Genomic DNA, 20,738 nt, shown 5'->3' with positions numbered 1-20,738 from the left:
ACTTTTATTTCTGGTTGTATATACTGGTAAAAGGACTTACATTGTTTAAAAAGAAAGGGAGAAAAAGAGAAGAGACTACCCCAAAACCCATAGCAGGTTTGAGACCACAAATAAATGTCTGCACCTGGTATAGGGTAATCCTGGATATATATACAGACGGAGAATGAGAGTCTGGAGAGCTGCCTTGCAGAAAGGGATCTGGGGGTTTTGGTCGATGGCAAGATGAATATGAGTCAACAGTGTGCCCTGGCAGCCAAAAGGGCCAACTCTATCCTGGGGGGCATCTGGCACAGCATTTCTAGCTGGTTAAGGGAAGGGATTGTGCCTCTGTACTGTGTTGGTACAGCCTCACCTTTTGGTCTGCATACAGTTTTGGGCACCACAGCTTAAGGACATAAAACTAGAGTGTCCAAAAGAGGGCAACAAAGATCGTGAAAAGTCTAGAGTGGAAAATGTGTGAGGAGCAGCTGAGGCCACTTGGTTTGTTCAGCCCAGAGCAGAGCAGGCTGAGGGGAGGCCTCATGGCGGCCTGCAGCTCCCTCACGAGGGGAGCGGAGGGGCAGGCGCTGAGCTCTGCTCTCTGGGGACAGCAACAGGACCCGAGGGCACGGCCTGGAGCTGGGACAGGGGAGGGTCAGGCTGGGTGTTAGGGAAAGGTTCTGCACCCAGAGGGTGACTGGGCCCTGGGACAGGCTCCCCAGGGCAGTGGTTACAGTACTGAGTCTGCCGGAGTTCAAGAAGCATTAGGACAATGATCTCAGATTGATGGTTTGGTTTTTAGGGAGTCCTGTGTGGAGCTAGCAGTAGGACTTGATCATCATTGTGTGTCCATTTCAAGATACTCTGTTCTGTTCTGTTTAAGTTTTGAGATTAGAATAGTATACAAATTAGGAAAAATAGTCTGGGTCTATAAATCTAATTTTTTTTTTTTTTTGAATTTTCTTTCAGTGCATATTTTTCAATTTACAAACAGAGAAAACACAGGCAATTAAATGACCATTTTGCTATTACTGTACCCCATCAGTGGTATTTGATAGTAGACCTGGATCCAGGTGAATTTGCAGAAAATAAATGCATGCTTGTATGGTGTTGATTTTTGCTTTTGCTCCTATCTCCTTTCTTAGCCTATAACCAGGATAACATTGCACTGTTAGACAGGAATGTACCACTGATTATTGGAAGATACTACTTAGTGAGCAGTTAAGTTTATTCCTCCTTTAGATGCATTTAAAATAAGCTCTTCAGACCGAAATTAAACTGTTGTCCCCTCTCTAGAGAAAAACTCAAATTCACACAGCTACATCTGGCACTCAGCAATCTCATCAGAGGACTGGAAAAAATCTATTCGTTATTAGAAAAAAATGTCTATTGTTAAAGGAGTAAGCAATGGATTCCTGTTCTCATCTCAACTGGGAATGAAGCTGGCTTGCCTGTTTGAACAGAGGTGACAAAAAGCATTTCTTGATTGAATTCACAGAGCATCTGCTTGCACAATCAATCCAGAATATCTTTATGCATAATACTGATTTGTACTGGATTGATATTTTTTTTTTCTGCATCTTATGCCAACAAAACATATCATCTGTACACTGACAGCCTATATCTGAACATAATGTGAACTTGGGATGTATTTTGTTTCCATGAGTATCTTCATAGAGGACAGATGCTTTTTTACTTGTTTTTAACCATCCCTTTCTGTTTTTTAACTGAAACAAGATTCAAAAGTCAAAGTTTCCAATCTATTGAGTTGATATGCTTATCGTTTCAATAAATAAATAAATAAATTAGGGGGGATGGGGAGGAAGGGTTTCTTGATCTTTTCTTCTTCCTTTTCCAAAAGTTTTAATTTTTATCTTCACTTTATCAAGAAATCTACAAGTGATTGGAGAATTTACAAACTGAAGAGGTAGGAATTCAAAATTTTGACCAGTCCAGCACTCCATTTTCACACAGACTCTGATCTCCTATGTCCTATTTATTCTATTAAAGCACAATTTAACAAGTAATTCACATTATCTGCATGTAAGCTTAAGAAACTATGTACTGGGCCAGAATTTGATGTGGTATCAACTAGAATTTTCTACTGACATTTGGAATATACAAATTAAGCAGGATTATGTACTGTTATTAATGTTATTATGTACTACTGTTATTAATTGTAATACATAAGTAGCTTGTGTCTGTAAGAGAGAGCAGCCCCTTTTCACTAGCTACAATATAAGTGGACAATGCTTCATTTTTTTTTTCTCTCTTAATTAAACAGAGCAAGACCAGGAAGAAGGGCAGCAGTCACAGACAGGTGAAAATGTGTGTCCAAAGTCATAGAGAACATCAATGACTGAACTGTGAATAAAACCTGTTTTTCCTGAGTTTGTGTCTGACACTGTCTCTACTCTGTGTGCACCCCCATCTTTTCTTTCATACACTTTACTGTGTGACATGCAGGTTAAAACATCCTCAGCAGTTTCTCAGCTGTGCATGGTCTAATATTTAGGAATGTCTGTACATTCACACAGACATCAGAGTGCTTGATGTGCAACAGGATATCAGAGCACATAAATAGCTAGTGAGACACAAAGTACTGTCAGTGCCTGTAAATACCAGAGATGCATGCAATCGAGGTGACTACATAAATGACATAGATGCACTGTTTTGCAGGTGTAGTTTTGTAAAGCCAGGTGAGGGAAAAAGTCACAATACATGAATCATTTCAGCTCCTGAGTATAACTCTCTGCTGTCAATTCCAGTTCTGTTTGTCATCAGACAAAGACACTCAAGACAGTAAACCATTACAGCTCTGCATTCTTCTATCCCCAAGGGGGCCTTTTTAAAGAGGCAAATTGATTTTTGCCACCAGACAGTGAGTCATGCATACAAACTAGGAGAGTACTTATGAATCCCTATATTCATTTCCCCATGGTGCTTGGTAAGGTGAGTTGTTTGCCTGATTTGTTTAAGAATGGGTTTGGGAAAGAAACAAAACAAAGGAAAACACAAAACTTTAATGTTTTTAACCCCTGCCTCGAGAATACAATATATCTATCAGCATTCAAATAAATGTTTTCATTCCCTATGGAGGGCTTAAATTTCTGTTTTACACAGAATTGATATGATCAAATAGTTTTCCATGTACTTTGAGTAGCACTTTTTAAACAAATCTTTATATGGCTATTTTCAAGAAGGAAAGGGAGAAAAAAATCCAAGTAAAAAGTTCTGTTCCTTACACACAGACATTTAAGATGTGCTAAGGTGCCCAGGGTCTTCCCTGTACTTGTGTAAGACCTGTATACTTTTAGAGGAGCAATTGGAGCCCAAGTGGGCCCTCTTTTTCCTACAGAAACATGTGGATGAGGAGAGAATTGGACTCAATTACCTCCAGCAGAAAGCAGCAAAGAAATTGAAAGCAGACTAGGTAAACTAAGCACATCTCTGTTTAAGGACTAAAACTGACTTCATCTCACTCTTCAAACTCAGGAATCCTGGATTTCAATAGTTTGTACTTCTTAACAAACAGTTTTGCTGCAAGGGCCTTTGTTTTTCTTTTATAGCTTAGGGTTATTTTTCAGTAACTTAATATATGATATTTTAAAAATACTATCAGAGATAATTAAATGTTACTGAGATAGTTTTAGCTTTTAAGTTAGGTTTATACATCTCAGTGGTGTATAAAGAGTGAACAAAAAAAGCCATCACCTAGACTGACAGTCCTGCAGCACACACTGAAAGTTGTACCTCCTTGTGGCAAATAGAGCAAAAATGGACTTGCAGGAGAAGGCAGGTGGAGGCTGGAGAGAACAGAGCTTAGTTTCTGAAGGCTGCAACTGCTTTTGCTTTAGTAGTTCATACCACAGTATCTGCATGCCCTTGTTTCCCTCCCTTCTCCTTTTTTTTTTTTTTTATTTTTTTCATCAATAATCACTGAATGTGAAAAATGCCAATATATATAAGTAATGTATTTTAACTTTTTTTCATTTCCTTACACATTCCATCCCAATGCTGAATTTAGTTTTGAGCCTGTGACACATTAATAAAAAATGTATAAATTTTACCTGAATTTCCCTGGTCTCTCATCTATTACACCTCTAATCTAAGCCTACTGCACAGTGTACATATATATAAACCTACTATATAACACATGAAGGAGGCACATTCAATTTTTATTTTTTTTTAATATATATACCTATATAAGAGTTAAAAAGAGTTCTTATTTAGGCTGGACACAAAAGGGCAGATTTATTCCAACTGGTGTAGCTGGTGGAACGTGTTGGACACCTGTGGAGAGAGCAAACTGCCCTGAAAAGCGCTACCCAGCCAGTGTAAAATATCATAGCTCTTTTGTCTTAAGCTAAACCCTAATGATTCATACCCACTGAGGATCTCATCTTGGATGAAAAGCTAAATCCAGTTGGTTGGTCAGCTGCTAGTAGACACAATGCCCTCAGTGTGACACAGGACCACATTTCCAATGCCCTACTGTTATTTCATCTGTTTTAATGGGAAATACACTACACAACACAGAAAGCTTCCCACAGAACAAAGTAGTAGGAAGTGGGAACTGCATATTTAAATCACATAGAGTACCCTGGAAATGTAAGACTTCAGTAGATATTTTTCTTACACTTTCTCTACATAACCCAGAATCCAAGGCTTTTTTTTATTATTCTTTTTTATTATTATTTATTCTTTCTTCTAGATGTTTTATGTTTATACTCTTTCCTAAATTCACAATGATCTTAAATATTTTGAAATACTCACAGATCCTAAATCGCAACTAAATGCAAAACATAAAAAAGTTATAAAATAAGAAGTATCTTTGTAATATAAAGAAGACAGAGTTTTATATTTACTCGTATAATATTGGTCCTTGAAATTAAGCAAACATAGGAATACTTGAAAGGATGACTGACTGATGGAAGAAAACTGAAATGAGAAGGAAGATAAATCTGCAGCCATCTATCAGTGAGTAGTTTAAAAATACAGAGGAGCAAGTAGGATGGAGAAGATATAGAGAGATTAAATTGGAACAGAGAGGGTGAAAGAAAAAATGCTGCTGAGACATGGAAAGGAGTCAGAGGATGAAAAGATAAAGAGCAGTCAAGAAATTAGAAAATAATTAATGAACAGGGAAAATAAAGAGGCTGTACACCTCACCTTATTTTTGTTAGAAAGGAACAACAGTGATGTGATCAGGACAAAATAGAAACCAAATCTAATCTTTATAACAATTTATGCCATATATTTGAACACAGGTCATAATTTTTATGTTTCAGGAGAAAGCTGCATTGTACATTTTTGATATGGATTGTAATAAGAAGGAAAGTAGTAAAAATACTCCATGGAAGGTGCTTTTTTTCCCCCTTTAATATATATATATATTTTTTTTTTTCCCCTTCTATGTAAGCTATAAAGAGGAAATTAGCTATGGGATTGGAAGTAAACCATGGAAGACTACATTGTTGTAGAAAATATAATACATTGGATGAAATGCATTTTTCTTGTTTGAGTTTATTGTAGGAAGTTGCCTGTATTAAAGCCATGAGTAGCACTTAGACCAAGAACCGTATTAAGATTTTGCCCCCATGAGAGTACATCTCAGCAAGAAAGCTAAATTTCAGGTCTTTGCTAAGAATATAAGGTGCAGCAAATAGTTTCCAAAAGACATTGCTGTTGTTATAAAACCTTGCAGTATGACAATATGCCTAAATTATATGACTTCTAACATTCAGGCAGAGTCTGCCGAATTAATCTGATAATACTTCTATTTTTATACCAAACATTTCTATATTTGGAGGACAGGGAAAATGAATCAGTTCAAAAGGGCTGGTTATATCCATTGAGAAGAATGACTGTAGAAAATGTCATTGAGAATATTCAACAAGTAAATTAAAAAGTCAGCAAAATGTACTATTACACCCTTTGGAAGATGACCTTGCACCTTGTCTGTATGATTAATATTCTAGGAGATATTTGGCCAGCATACCTTAATTTTGACATCTGTACACCTGAATGCAGTAACTGCAGAAGCAAGTTTATACCCTTCATTAAGAGAACTAGGGTTCCTTTAATCCAAAATATCTTCCATATTTTTTGACATTTATGCTAATTGGGATGCCTTTGATTTGACGTAAATGTTAGTAATTATTTTCAATAATAAAAATCATTACCTTATAGGAAATGTTAAGCTTGTTGTCCACCAGGACGCTCAAGGTCTTTTTCTGCAAAGCTGCTGTCCATCTGGTCAGGCCCCAGCCTGTGCTCGTGTATATGGTTAGTTCTCTCCAGGACTTGCCATTTCCTGTTGCTGAACTCCATGAGACTCCCCTCTGCCCATTTCTCTGGTCCATCAGGGTCCCTCTGAATGGAGTACAACTGCCTGGTGCATCAACATGGTAGGTTGGCCCCAGCTCACAACCAAGCCCTCCACAGCCACTCACTCACTGCCCTCTCGCCCCCAGCCAGCAGGATGAGGGAGAAAATAGTATGAATGAGAGTGAGAAAGCTTGTGGGTCAACATAAAGACAGGAAAATAACTTGCCAATTACTGACATAGGCATAAGAGACTTGCCTTTTGGCTTAGCTTATTGCCATTTAATATAAATATTTGAGTACTGATTCTGGTATTGGGAAACAAAAACAAAACAAACAAACAAAAGAAATACACACTTAAGGAAGATACCTCTCCTCTGCCTTTCCCAGGCTCAGCTTTACTCCAGACTCCTCTCCTCCCTTATTAGTGATGCAGGTTACACTTGGTGAGACAACCTGAGACAACCAGTGGTGCAAGAGGTGATAGCGTTTTTTTCTCTGCTGCTCTGTCCCACTCGTTCTTTTGCTGTCCTCTGGTGTGAATCATCCACAGGCGTCAATTCCTTCTTCTAACTGTTCTGGTTTGGGCTCATCCATGTGCTCAAACATAAACACAGTCAACTATTCCTCCCAGTTTTGTATCATCTGCAAGTTGCTGATGGTGCAACTCATCATCCAGGTCACTATTGGCTCCAATATTGCCTCCCCTCCAAATGAGGACACCACTATGACTGCCTGCCAGCTGGACTTTGTACCACTGATCTCAACTCTCTGAACCTGGCAGTTCAGCTTTTTTTTTTTTCTAGTGTGTCTAGATATGTAAAGTTTATCTAGACTTTTATAAACCCTATCTAGGCTTTACCATTTCATCAATGAGGAAGTAAGGGGAGACTATGTCAAAAGACATATGGAGGTGCATCATAAGGAGAAAAAAATGAAAACAGAACCTGTAACATTCCCACTTTCTCTTCAAATCTAAACTGAAATGTTAAAAAAAAATCAAGAGAAAAAAATATACTCTTTATATCATGGCTACGAACAGATTAAGTGATTTTCCTAAAGCCTCTGAGGCTGTCTGTGACAGGGGAAGTCATTAAGCCCATGTGCCCTGAACCAGCTCACATATTACAGATGAACTTTTCCACTTTATAATCATTTTTCTATTTATTACCTACTTCTCCTTGAAGCTGTTCTCATTCAACCATATTTGAAACTATCCTTGTAACTGATCACTCATATCTTGCATTTTTCACAGTCCTGGAAGAGCCTGGGTATCATTCTTGTAACTCTCTTCCCTATCACACAGCAAGTGAACTGCAGTAGTTGTAAAGTACTGCTGTACTGACAGGTTGGATTTGCTGCTAACATTAGACAAAAAAACTTCCCCAAAGGTTAGCACCTACATTTTTATCAAATTAAAAAAGCAATGGATTATTTGAACTGTTCTGTCTTGAACTACAGATCTTTGAGATAAGATATGGAACCACTTAGTTTTTCTAAAACCATCTTATTTTAACTTTTATAGAATCATCTGCTCATGCAAGTCTGCCTCACACTCCAGGAACTTGTAGAGCTGGTAGTAAGACTGATGGGGCTGAATGTGAGCACAAGTTAGGAAGATTCAATGCAAAAACTTAAGTCTTAAGTCCAGGAAGAATATGTATTTGGATTCTTATACTTTTTGATGGACCCAAAACACGTTTTTCTAGGTTCTTTCTAATATGCATGAATCAAGTGGTGTAAACAAAACAAAACAAACAAAAAAAACAAACCCACAACATACTTTACAAAAATACTTTATAAAAAAAAAAAAGTAGTAAACTTATTGACTGAGACCATCTTAGGGAAAATACTATAATGATAGTTGTGCCACAGAACTTTGAAATCAATTAGACTTGACTGTTTTTCTCATGTGACACTTTTAATGGAGCAGATTGATCTGTTTTGTGCAAGATAAGTACTTGCAATTAAGTTTTGATTTTGTTATGTTACCAGCAGCAAAATAAAGGGGCAATAGATGAGAATTACACATTACTTTAATATCAAAACATCCTTCAAAAGAATACAAAAGATTCATCATTTTATAAATATAAAGAAAAAACTTTTTTGATGAGTCATGATAAAAAAATACAAAAAAAATGCTATTTTATTGGTGGAGATGTTTAAAAACTGTTGAGTCAACCTTATGTAGGTAGTTAAAGAGCTGCCAGTCAAGAGGGCGTGGAATATATAAAAAGCAGAAAAGCCAAATAAACTATAATCTTATAGTCACAAAACAGACTGCGTTCTTCCTAGCTCAAGGATCTGTCTGCACTTAATCAGATTTGCAGCCTGTTAGTGACATGGCATCTCCAGAAAGCACTACTACACAGTTGGCTGAAGGTAGGGGCACAATCCTGGCTCATGCATTAAAAGGAAAACATAGCAAACCAAGCAACCAAAAACAACGTCAAAAAGAAAAAGTCAGATTAAAGAAATGTTGGTATGTATAGGGGTGTATTTCTTGCTTAAGGCATATTCAGTTAATCGTCAACACTCAACCTCTTTCCAGCTCATAAAAGAATTTATTTTTTCTGTATATTTAGGAGATCTACAAAAAGGGAAAATATGATATTCCCCCAACTGAGATGTTTAACAAAAGTGACCTGAGTGTGCTAAGTAAACTATAGTGAGGAGGCCGCTTTTCTTTACATCCCAGGTTTTGACACATATGCTACAGGCTTTACATTTATTTTGAAAAGGATAAAATGGAGCCATTGATGGATACCCCCTAGAAAAGATGCTTTGGGTACCTTTTTGTTCCATGAAACAGTTGCAGTTGCACCAATGTTGTAGGGTCTGGATCACTGCAAGCACCTAATTTTGAATATTGAATCTTACTGTATTGTAAAAAAAAAAAAAAAAAAAAATTCCCAAACACAGTATATATCTTTCTCTACACTTCAGTACAACCCATCATTAGGAACCTATGAAGCAGGAAAAGCAAAATTGACAGAAAGGATGCATTTTAAAATACAACAAGACACCATGTTCTCTCACTTGAAACAGAATGAAACAACAATAATTGCAATGCTAGCTGAACCTGCAGAACAGTAACCAGCTACCCCTAATTGAATGCTGGCTTTCCATTATTAAAAAGGGTGGATTTGGCATTTACCACTTCTCCTACCTGAATCAGCACATGAATTTTTCTTCCTTTGAGTCAATTACCAGGTATTAAATGGCAACAAATTGTCAAGAACTCTTGTTCTACAAGAGCTTATTTTGTACTTTAAGTGCAGATCTGACCTCCAACTTTGTTCTTTCATATTTACATACATATAAAAACATACAGTGATTAAACTGTTTACTCCAAATACTTGATAATCCTATATTGGGATAAATGTGAGGAAAACATCATTTTTCTTAAAAAAAAAAAAAATGTTAAAACCAAGCATGCTGTTTCTAAAAGACTGGTACATCTGGATTCATGGATGAGATTCACAGATAGACGGAGCCACTACTGCATCCTGCACATGCAAATGCAGATGAGAAAATACTTAATTGAACTTTGGATCAGATCCTGAGTTGCTGTGTTACCTAGAATTACACAAGATATGTTGCATAGAATATCCTTTTGAATCTAGGTCACGTTGCCAATTGCCTGTGGGGAATCCGTGTACAGTTCTTCCCCATTTTACAATACCATGACATTGGATGGATTCAGGTTTTAAACTTCCCCAAATATCACTCAAAGATACAAGAGAAGTGTTCAGTAATGTGATAAAAGTCGTACTAAATATCCACAAAGTTGCACAGAGAGACAATGGTAGGTGAAGACCCCAAATACTACCCTGACCTAGTGTGGTGGTTTTACCCTTTTAGGCAGCTTAATTCCAGCACAACCACTCTCTCACTCCCCCACCTCAAAAACAAAGGGGGACAAAATACAATGGAAAGGACTTGAGGGTTGAGATAAGGACCCTGCTTCATGTGGGGTCCCTCCCACAGGATGCTGTCCTTTCCAAATCTGCGGGGGCTTCCCACAGGCAGCAGCTCTTCAAGAACTGCTCCCACATGGCTCCGTACCATGGGGTCCATCCGTCAGGCGCAAACTCCTCCAGCACGGGTCCCCCACGGGCGGCAGCTCCCCCCAGGCCCCCTGCTCCTGCTTGGGCTCCTCTCCACGGGCTGCAGCTCCGGCCCGGGGCCTGCTCCTGCGGGGGCTCTCCATGGGCCGCAGCCTCCTCCAGGCCACATCCACCTGCTCCATCGGGGGCTCCTCCATGGGCTGCAGGGGGACAGCCTGCTCCACCAGAGGCCTCTCCACAGGCCGCAGGGGAACTTCTGCTGCCTGCCTGGAGCAACTCCTGCCCTCCTTCTGCGCTGACCTTGGAGGCTGCAGGGCTGGTTCTCACTCCTCTCTCCCAGCTGCTGTTGTGCAGCAGTTTTTTCCCCTCCCCTTTCTTAAATCTGCTCTCACAGAGGTGCAAACAACATCACTTATTGGCTTGGTTCTGACCAGTGGCAGGTCCCTTTTGGAGCCGTCTGAAACTGGCCCTTATCTAATATGGGGCAGCTTCTGGATTGTTCTCACAGAGGCCACCCCTGCAGCCCCCTGCTACTAAATCCTTGCCATATAAACCCAGTACACCTGGCTACTCCCAGGCCCATCACAGGAGTTATCAGCCCATCAGAGACCCATTTCCACCAGCCCAGAGGAGCATGGGGGCACAAGGGCAGGCAGGAACCCAAATTATGGACTCCAAGGAACACACACACTGTCCAGACGACTCCCAGGAATGTCCCAGCTGAGTCTCAGCTCCAGTGTGTCAAGCTGTGAAAATGAGAAGGTGAGAAGCTGTCCGGATCACCTTTTGGACTAAGAGCATTTTGGGGATTGCTCAAGATTTATTACGGGGTGTTTAAAGGAGGAACCCAAGTTAGGAAATTATAGGGATTTAGGGGATTTGGGGAGGAACGAATGTGGGAAATAGAAGAGTAAGGGGATAAAAAGGGCTGGTTGCATGTAAATAGATGGCCAATCAGTACATTGTCAGGCTATGTCTTGTTCCTGATAATCTTTATCTGCTCTGTTTTATTAAACTTCTTTGTAACTCTTTCTTGGGTGAGGGATTCTCTGTTCTGTGTGCATGTGGGATGGAGTCTGTGGTGTCAGCAACTGGAGCGAGTGTGAGGGAGTGTGTGAGTGCTAGTGAAGATCAAGCCAGACTTGCAAGCAGGTGACGTGTCCTGGGAGCTTTGGGGTGAGTAGGCCTTCTAAAGGACAGATCTAGGTATAGAATGCCTGTGTATCTCTGTGGGTGAGAGCACAAGGGAGCTGTCTTTTGGATCGGAACCAGGAGAGTGTACATGTGATGATCTGTACCAGCAAAGGAAGTGGGGCTGCACCTTTGGGGGTTCATATGTGCAAGTGCCAACAGCTGGGGAGACTGGGATCCAGGACCAACTACTGGGCACACTGAGTTCAAGCCTAGCTTCTGGAGGGATCCACACTGTATATATGTATATATATTTTTTCACTGGTGGACCTCCGTCCTGTTCAGACCAGGATAAGGTCATTGGTGCCAGATGTACTTACAGATATACGAGTAGGTAGATATTACATGTATACATATGATATGTAGATATCTGATACAAATATATATATATATACATGTATATATGACGTGGTGCATATATGTGTTCTGTGTCTCGCCTCGCCTCGCCTCGCCTCGCCTCGCCTCGCCTCGCCTCGCCTCGCCTCCCCTCCCCTCCCCTCCCCTCCCCTCCCCTCCCCTCCCCTCCCCTCTCCAATAAATTCAAATACATAGATAGTGACTACAACAGGAAACATGTAGATACACCTGTTTCTGTCTGAAAGCAAAGGGATGCAGTACATGACCTTTACGTCCATTCCAGCCTTATTTTGTGTGATAATAACCTCTAATTTTACAGTATAACTACAGTTTATTTTCATTTTTCAATCCAAATGTTCATTGTTGTGTATCATTATGGTTAAAAAAAAAAAAAAGGCAAAAAACAACCAACCAACCAAAACCAACAAAACACAAGACACACTGAAAGAAACTGCTAGAAAATATACAGCTAGAGATCTTAGAAATGAAATCCACTTTTTACAGCTATAACCTCTGTGGTCTTGGTTAAGAGCTTCAGAAGACCTGAATTGCTCTGAAGTTGTTGGGATCTATTCTGCTGATATAACCGTGAACTAGTCTGGATCCCAAGTAACTTAAGATATTCTCCAGTTTATAACACATGCTGGGTGCTGAGAATGGAACATAACTTTCGGATCTGGAGTCAGCATTTAGCAGGGTAAAGTAGAAATGGTTACAAATATCTCAAAAATGTAAGCCTCCAAGTTAAAAGAAAACAGAACAAAACAAAACCTTACAGCTTCTATTTTTAGGCTGAACATGTTTAGTTCAATGCTTGTTCTTAGCAGCAATACTACTGTATGATATAAAGAGGAAAAGAGTGATACTCACTTGTATGTTCTGTAGTTCTTCAGTGCCAGTACAATTCATTGCCGTTCAGTTAATAAACTTAAACATCAGCTATATGTGATTTTATGAATAGCACATTGATGATAATATTTGGAAGAAAATATGTTGCCAAATGAGACAACCAAAAAGAAATATTGCAGTCCAAATTGCACATAAGTTTTTCTTTTTCTTTTTCTTTTTCTTTTTCTTTTTCTTTTTCTTTTTCTTTTTCTTTTTCTTTTTCTTTTTCTTTTTCTTTTTCTTTTTCTTTTTCTTTTTCTTTTTCTTTTTCTTTTTCTTTTTCTTTTTCTTTTTCTTTTTCTTTTTCTTTTTCTTTTTCTTTTTCTTTTTCTTTTTCTTTTTCTTTTTTCTTTTTCTTTTTCTTTTTCTTTTTCTTTTTCTTTTTCTTTTTCTTTTTCTTTTTCTTTTTCTTTTTCTTTTTCTTTTTCTTTTTCTTTTTCTTTTTCTTTTTCTTTTTCTTTTTCTTTTTCTTTTTCTTTTTCTCTGTGCAAATAGAAATTGAATAGTATATACTTATTTTCATCTCTGTATTTAGTGTAAAATGAGAATAATAACTCCATATGATTCATAGCAGATGCTGGTGACAGAAAGCTACACACACCTGTGGTGAGTGGGATGTTGTAGTCCCACTGTGATTAAGAAGATGCATGCTTACTGCTCTGCAATGAGGATGGATTGTTTACCTTTCCTGTTAGGTCTGTAATTAATCACCCAGGTTTGATCTGTGTGATACCAAACGGTTTAGCATCCCACATTACTTAAGTAGTATGTTGGTTTGTACAATACCTATTGTTTTGTATTAAGAGATGCCTCCGTAGAGCACGCTATGATAATTCTTTTCTTACATAACCTCTATTTATTTGGACAGAAAATGGCACTGCTGTGAATAGAAAGAGATAACCAGAGAAAATATGCCTGAAAAACGACTTTTGAGTTACCATGCCTGCACTGAATAAATCATTTCCTTTTACATGCCTTTATGTACTTTATTTTAAAGTTCTGTATATAGGAACTATAGGAGTCTTAAAGAAAGAACGAAAGTTAAATTTTGCTTTCTGTTTCTGGAGTACTTTGATAGAAGAACAAATATCTGGGTTAAGTTACCTCTACCTCTATTTACTATATAACCATTTTGGAATAGCGTGTCTCTGCCAGAGCAGTGAACAGAATTAATGTCCAACCATGCCTAAAGTAAGGTCATGACTGTTGTATTCTGAGCATTCACCTGACGAACATGGTGACCACCACCGTGTTGATGAACTGCTCTTGAGAAGCTATCCAGATAATAATTAAGGGTCATTGGTTGTGGTTTTGTCTTGACTACTAGCTTAGACCATGGTATGGAACACCATCTCTTCATGAATGGCAGAGGGGTAGAAAGTTATCAGGCTTGACAAATCTTTAAAGGCTGTATTTAACATGTGATCATTCTGTGTTGTTTAGATCATCTATCTTTCAGTACATGCAAGAAAGTTAAGTGGGTTAGAAAGTGAGAGGCACTCAATATTCCTTTACTTTTGTTATCCACTTGGCATGACACAGTCTTGAAACTTGACTGGTATCTGAATTAAAGCTGTGTATATAATTATACTAGTTCATCTCAAAACAGCAAGGTAATCCTTGAAAAAACACTGCTTTGTGATTTGCTATTTTTCAAATAACTGCAACAATGCTGAATGATTTTTTTTTCCCCACGAAGAAAGAAAATTGCTCTGCTAAAAAAATCTTAAAACTCTTTTCTGCCTGCTGTCTTTTTGAAAGCATTAAATGAAAAGCCAGAGCATTAGTCAAATGAACTTATGATGCCTCAGAAGTAAAGTATGATTGTGTTTACCATCTGAGTTGCTTAGTCCAAACACTTACTTGGAACATATCTCCCCCATTCCCCTGTCCATACAATGGATATGTTAGTGTTCCCCAGCTTCTTCTTCTCCCATACCTTGCTTTAAATGTAAAGGTAATTTGTGTTTCCCCTAACACTGCAGTTTTGGCAGGGTTGGATCAGGGGAAGGAGAAAGCCGGTCTCCTGTGACATATTGCCTTAGTTTTGTTCCAGAAGTGAGAGGTCTTTGGGTGGTTTGCTGATGCATATATTTTTTCCTCAGTTGAAAATGTAGCAGTAATCAGAATCAGCTATGGACATAAACCATGGGAACAACAGAGATTGCATGATGCGTACAGTTCTATGCTGAATAGCTAAATTATATATTTTGAAGAGCATCTCATTGCTGTCAACTTGTGGGACAAATTCAGTCTGCAGACCCACAAGGGAAGATAGACACCATTCCTTTATGCTCATCCATCTTCTATCTGCCTTTGTGCAGTGTCAAAGTGTTTGAAGTAAAACTCCTGAATTGCTCATGAAGTGAAGGCAAGATGTTCACTATGGTGCTATGATATTGACATTTGCAAGTATAGAACAAGAACCTTGTACTGGCAGTATTTTTTCATCATCCAGTTATAATGGAAAAAGTAAAATGTTTTTCTAACTGAAATGAGACTTTCAAGTAGACTTTGAAACACGGAATTTCAGAAGTAGGGGATTACACTGATAGCAAATAATGAAGACTGCACAATATTAAAATTAATATGAAAGTGTTAAGCCTAGTGCCAAACATCTGCAGAGTCACTCATGGTGTTAAGAAACCTGCTATATTTTTCAGAATGATGTAAATTTGAAGACCTGACAGCACATAGCACAGTTACACTTGCCTAGATGATTTGAACTATTATTTTCATTATCCAGGAGTAAACTAAGGCTTTTTTTTTTTTCTTCTTTCACGAAACTAGTATGTACTAAAGCTGCGGGTAGGTTTTAAAACTGGGTCTTCAAGAGAAACACAATAATAGGATGAGTCAATGACTTACAGTTTTCTGAATCCTTGATGGAGAACTAGTGTATTTTTGTCATCTTGTTCATTTTCATGTTCTCTTTTCTTGTACTTTTTTAATTTCCTTGGCCCTTCCAGAAAGAGTGGGAAATTCTTTTCCTTCCCACTGAGTCCAGAGAGACACCTGATTCTTATCTCATTGCAATTTAGAAGCTGGTAGGTGTGCTAACAAGTGTCTCGGAAATCCCTTATGTGAATCATGCTATTGTTGGCACACAGCTGTTTTACAGGGCAGTAGAGCTGTTGCTGCTGCTTGAGAATGTTAAGCATTCGACCTGAATCACTGAGGATTCTCCCTAAAGTTTTTGATGATGCAAAGCCCCTTCATACTCATCCTTGTACTGGCTATTACTTTGACTAGAGAAGACAGCCCAAGGCTGTAACATACATTTGCCATGTCCCTGCATTGTATTAAAGAGATGTGTCAGATCAGCTTTGATCTGTTAGAAGGCTAGATGCTGAGGCTCAACACGGAAGGGTGAATAAAGAGCTTGTTCGGAGATGCGTACAGCCCACCTATCACTCCATCTTTGTCTGTCGTTAACAACAACAGCACTGTAGTTGAAAAGGAATGGAAATTTCCTGAGCAAAAATTGATTGTGTTGTTTATTTATTTTTTAACCAATTATAATGAAAGTGCCTATTTGGCCACTTATTTTAGAGCCTCCATCTTCAGTGGCTTGTTTCTCTTCTTACAGCTCTGGGATAGGGAAAGAGGCTGAAAAACAAAACAAAACAAAAAACAATGGGGAAGACAGAGGACTGTGCATCACAAAGAAATCACAGTCTGAACAACAGAATAAAGGCACATTTCAAAAGATGGTCCTATAGAATTTGTGCATGTGTGCACCTTTGTGTGTGTGTGTGACAGGATGGGGAGTGGGTTGAATGGAAAAGGGACTCCTTTGAAGCCCCACAGTAAACATGTACCTTTCTGACATGTAGTCGGTAGAAGGAAACAGAGAATTGGAACAGGACTCTAAATTGGATTCTCTGAAGTGCACTCCAGAGATTTCTTTTCTTCTCCTTTGAACAAGAAACCCAAACTTCCAATTTCAGTGCCTAAAATTAGGCTATATAAATCCCAACTTCAGATATTGAAATCTCCATTTTTAGAAGCACTATCTTTCGCAAAATGTTAGACTTGAAATACTAGGTATACCTGGTGCATTCACAAACAAAACTGACTCATCTGTACAAATCCCTGGGAGCCAGGTATGAACAGATTTTCCCATTAAAAAATCATTTTTTCTTTCTTTGCACATACCTTTAATGGGTAGCTTTGTTCATGTATATACACAAGAACTCACTTGCAGACTGAATGCTTGTGTAGATTTCATAGCCTAAAAACACTTCTTCTGCAGAGTTATGAATATTTGAAAATGTATCTCTATCACTGAGGTGAACTTTTATTCCATGCATTGCCCTGATGATCAGCAATTGCTGTTGTGCAATGGAAATAGCATTTTTCCCCTGCAATGCTACCAACCAGAAATAATTTAACATGTTATAAAGGGACTGAGGTATCTCAGATACTTGGTGGTGTTTTCCAGGAACCACTTCAATTTTACAGCAATTGTAATGTCATTTCCAGGAGCACCTTTCCCTATGAGCACAAGGACTGCAGTACTGATACTGATCAAGTAAGTTTGACAACTGATAAATACTTAGACACAAATATATGTTTGCCTAGCCCACTAGATATTGCATATGGATCCAGAAGTATCAAATGAAGACCCCCAACTCATCTACTATTAATACAACACTCCCAGTACTTAACATTATTTTCTCACGTGTTTTCTCAGAAGTGAAGGTGTTACAGAACTGAAAGGCTTATGAAGTCAAACAGTTCATCTTCCCAACAATACAGGAGTGCTCTCTGTTGTGAATATTATAGTACATTTTCTGGTGCTTGATCTGTGTAGATTTTGAACTTTCCTAAGAAGTAACATTGGGACTTTGAGTTTGGGAGACTATCAGCTATGTAACAGATCTCACTATCCAAAAGCATATATGATTAATATTTTACTTAAATATTCATATACATATGAAACTACCACTCTTTTTATTTTTTTTTTATTTTATTTTTTTATTTTTCATCTATAGGGGTAGAAGTGCAGAAATCACTATTTGCAAATTGCAATAAATAGGAAATATTTGTAATATTTTCAGTGTTATTCAACATGAAATACTTTAAGGTTCTTAACAACCTTAAGCCATATAAAACCTCTTACTATCATTAAGCTTTTGTGCTGTAATGTAAATATATTATTGTTGACTGATAATTTCATTTGAAATGCTTTTGTATAGCTAACAAAGCCCACTTACATCTACTTATACATACCTTTTGCCACATTTACAGAAAAATATTTATATATTTACAGAAGAGTGGAAAAGGGAAGAGGAAGTTAAACTTGTCACTTTAATTTTAGATCTGAGTAACAATATACATATATATTTATATATATATATAATTAATCTTTACATCTTTCTGTGAAATCATTCTTCCATATGCCTGCCACTGTTTCATGGTATCTAGATCTTTCTCAGGTTTTTATTTCAGTGTAGGATCAATTATATTTAGTTGGTGTTGGAAATTTTTAACTTCATTTTTGCCCTGTCACATATTTTGTTTCTTCTATATTCCTTCTGTTTCAGAGGAGTCTCTCTGAATTAGGACATATGACACAATTCTTCTATCTTTTTCTGTAATGATGTTCATAATTTCATAACTTTGGATTGAAACAAAACAAGCACAGTGCTTACCATTTTCTGTTCTACAGACAATTCTGCATGGTTCAGGTCTCCTTTGGAAACAGTAGAACAAACTCTTTCCAGGAAATTCAGTAGAGCAGTTCACCTCAACTAAAGTAAGTGCAGCAGCTTCAATTAGTACTAAAGCTAAAGCAAAACAGAATTAGAATAGTTTCAGAAGTGGAACTTGGCAGGTTGGTTAAACTCGTAATTGAGCTTAAAGGTGAACTGTGAGGGGAAAAATGGTGCTCTTTACTGCTTATTTTTTATAATAAAGAAAAAAAAAGAAAAAAATAACTCAAACTTTCATACCTTCTTTTTCTCTTCTCTCAGGTAGCAGAATTACTTCTCACTACTTTCTTGGGGATAGCAGGAAAAATCCTTGGAGAATTTGTACAACGCAGGCTTATGAAGCTTCATAAAGCTGTAATGTGAGCATTGAAATTCTGGTCAGCGGCAATCTTAAGCTATTATTCTGCAAATGTGTTGCTATAGGTAGGCAGTCAGACCCACTGTTCTACTGTCTGTGACCCATGCTGGGCTTACTCAGATGAGAAATGGTGATGTTATTCAGGTGGCTGGACCAATCATCACCCCCTACGCAAAAGTTACCACCACTGACCTGAGGGTTCTGAGCACTCTTGCTTTATTTTAATGCTGAGGATAACACGTTATTGTAAACTGCCCCTACCCTTAGAAATGATTTCACTATATATGATTCATCTGTAATGATAATTCCATATCTATTGACAGGTTATTTGAGTTACAGTCAGAGCACAGTATAATTTTTGTGTGACTATTAACTCCAATATGCAGTGGATGCAATACAAAAAAATATGAGAATATGTTGCAGGACTATGCTCCTTCAGCATTCCCTCTGCTTAAAATGATCTGAACAATCCATGTTTACTGTCATGGATATTCACAGAAAGAAAAAGGTAAGTTGCTGCACCTGAGAGTATTTCTGGATATTTTATGCACTTTTTCTGTAACATGTAAGATTCCTTCATATTCATGCACTTAGTTTGAATGAAATGTCAGAAGAAAAAAAAAAAAAGGAAAAAAAAAAGTAATTATCAAATCAACTCCTTGCACCAAAATCTTATCTGTAAGAAATTTAGTAGGATCTGTACTTCAGAAAAAGTATTATTGACCTGGACTGTGCAAATGTTGCCTGCTGAATTGTGTGTTCCTTCATTTTGGATACGGGTATTTCATAAGATCCCCGATACCTATGAGACTCACACGGTAGTCCATGATTAATAGTTTTAAATGCTACTTTTGGCACAGGCTATTGATTCAGCAAGACAATCAAAAGTTACAGCATGTGCATAAAGAAAGGTCAGTTTTACTCTAATTTTACTATTGCTCACTGTCACTCTGGAAACCGTTCATGGCGGAGGCCTTCAGGTGCTAATAGAAGAGAGAAGAGGCAATTTTAGTATCTTGTGGGTCACCTCCTTCATGGTGATCTTTACTTGAACTCATAGATTTTCACGTTCAAAATAAATAGCTTTTTTCACAGAAGGCTGCACAGCCATGCAGAAATGTCAGCAGTTTTGCTGTGGCTTTTCCTATCCATGTTGGTTCCATACATTATGAGGAAGAAAACTTGTTGAATTACCTATGAATATAAATATTTGTGGGAATAACTCCCTAACGGAGCTATCCTGTTCCTGGTGCCAGGGCTGTGAGGGCACAAATGAGCCTGACTGTCCTTTCCCGGGCACCCAGGGCTCCCCCAACCTACCCACGGCCCAGTACCCTATGTGAGCTGCTGCCCCAGCAAGGCTGAAGCAGGGCCACTCTCTAGGTCCCCATAGACCTGCCATGGGCACTGCTGAGCTAGGCCCACCTGCAGGCCCATGTCCTGGCCTTGGCTTGTCCTGTTTCCCAGGGATGTGCCTGAAGCTCAGTTCTGGCACTATCCCAGTGCTGTGCCCCTGGGTGGAGTGGTTGAATGGGCCCTGGCTGCGTGGCGCTGCCCAGATGGCCCTATGGGGTGTCCCCACAGCGCTGAGTCCCAGGGAAGCCCCTGGGCCATGTTGTGTCCTGACAGCTGGGTATTGCCATCATCACACCTACCCACATAAAATAAGCTTACAGAATGTATTTATTCTAACAGTGCCAAGGTCTGTTTGCTGCCTCTGAGGGCACGTGGTGTTGGCACTGCTGAGGTTTGTATATTTCAGCTGCCTCAGCTGAAAGGCGGTAGCTGTGCCAAAGTGTCATTTGGGAATATTACCTCTTGCTTCTGCTTTCACCAAACCATGTGGTGGTG

General features: G+C 38.5%; 1 long non-coding RNA gene across 1 annotated transcript; it reads right to left on the bottom strand.

Moving 5' to 3' along the window:
• Window positions 1-12,968: 12,968 nt before the first annotated feature.
• On the bottom strand, window positions 12,969-19,010 carry LOC310904453. The gene is made up of 3 exons (XR_014588354.1): window positions 18,770-19,010; window positions 18,470-18,604; window positions 12,969-16,421 (listed from the first exon to the last, which is right to left on the bottom strand). It is a non-coding gene; the product is annotated as an uncharacterized lncRNA (long non-coding RNA).
• Between the last annotated feature and the right edge of the window lie 1,728 nt (window positions 19,011-20,738).

This window comes from Anser anser (genome assembly GCF_964211835.1).
Source record: "Anser anser genome assembly, chromosome: 1".
NCBI lineage: Eukaryota > Metazoa > Chordata > Aves > Anseriformes > Anatidae > Anser > Anser anser.
Note: the sequence above shows the minus strand (reverse complement) of the source record. Positions and strands in the feature narration are given on the sequence as shown.